The sequence below is a fragment of the Esox lucius genome, chromosome 3 (assembly GCF_011004845.1).
Source record: "Esox lucius isolate fEsoLuc1 chromosome 3, fEsoLuc1.pri, whole genome shotgun sequence".
NCBI classification, from domain to species: domain Eukaryota; kingdom Metazoa; phylum Chordata; class Actinopteri; order Esociformes; family Esocidae; genus Esox; species Esox lucius.
This window is the reverse complement of record NC_047571.1, coordinates 26,237,894-26,239,343: the sequence shown is the minus strand read 5'-3', so window position 1 is coordinate 26,239,343 and position 1,450 is coordinate 26,237,894.

Sequence of the window (1,450 nt, the reverse complement as noted above, 5' to 3'; positions counted from 1 at the left end):
ATAATTGGCAAATTATATAAATATATATCATTAAAATAAATATATACATACAGGATATACAATGTATATGTATATTACACCATGATTTTATCAAAATGAGAATGAAAGAACAAATTTTAAGTGATTTCCTGGTGTGTTCTAGTGATCGTTTGGTGGCATTTTGGAGGACTTATCGTTCTATGACTTAAAGTTGTCAGTGTAAGGAGACATGGTCATTTTCTGTGGGATATGTTGGGAACTGGAGTGTGCTTGGGGAGGTTGTTGGCTGGACCACTCTTCCTGCCATTTAAGTCTGTTCACAGTGTTGTCATTTCATGTGGGCATTTGGATCGCAGAATGTAAGTCATGTACAGTAAGTACCGGACAGTAAGGTGAATTCCAGTTCTTGATCCCTCCTATTGACACTAATGCACACATTTTAATGGTATAATTTAACATTTTATATAGATTCTAGTGGATAGCAAAGTCAAACCAAATTCATGGGGCCTTTTGTCATTAAAATCATGGTCATGCTTTTTAAGCATGGTCAAAGTAATAATTATGCTGTGTAGGATATATTACTGAAGCACATCACTGATGACAGCTACAGTATCCTGAACTAAGCTCTCAGACAAAGGAAATTACTAGGGGATGTAAACATGACACCATTGGTGATTTAAAGAAGTTAAAATCCTGTAATGGTAGACAATATATTACTATATTATCAACAACATTGTAGTGACTCCACAATAATTATATAAATTAAATAATCGAAGAATACTAAATATGGAATTTAAATATTCTAAAATATATATCCTGAATGACAACAAGGTACTATAGGAGACGTTTGTCCAAGTAATACAAAGCCCCATGTTTGGAACATATTCAACAGAACACATCACTGAGTAACTCTTGAGTGGCTCCTAATGTGTTTAAGCTTGAGGTGGCTCTCCATTGTAGTTGGTCGATAGTCAGCAAAGAGTTGTATTTTGTTTAGAAGAAAAGAAACCAGATGAAGTTAAGAATTGTAAATCCTAGAGGATAGCCTGCTTCAGTCTTTTACCATTCAGCAAGATTACCAACAACACAAGACCAAATTTACTGTAGAGTTGCTTACCATGAAGACATTGTATCTTCCAATTGCATTTTTCATTTAAATCTGCATAGAAACCTATGGGAAGACTTGAAACCTGGTGTCTATCCATTTTCCAAAATGCCTTGACACATAATGCCTTGACATATAGCCTCTCAGAGCCTTCAACAGTACTCATAGATGTAACTGCTTTCTGAGGTGATTGAAACATTTGAGTCTGCAGAGGGAATACTTATCTAAGTATATTTATATCTTTCATGGATCTTTACAAATACATGTATATCATTTTCCTCCACTTTGAATGTAAAATGCAAAATCATCCTCGCATGGTTAATATACATTCACTGTATATTTAAATGACTTCTAATACCCTGTCCA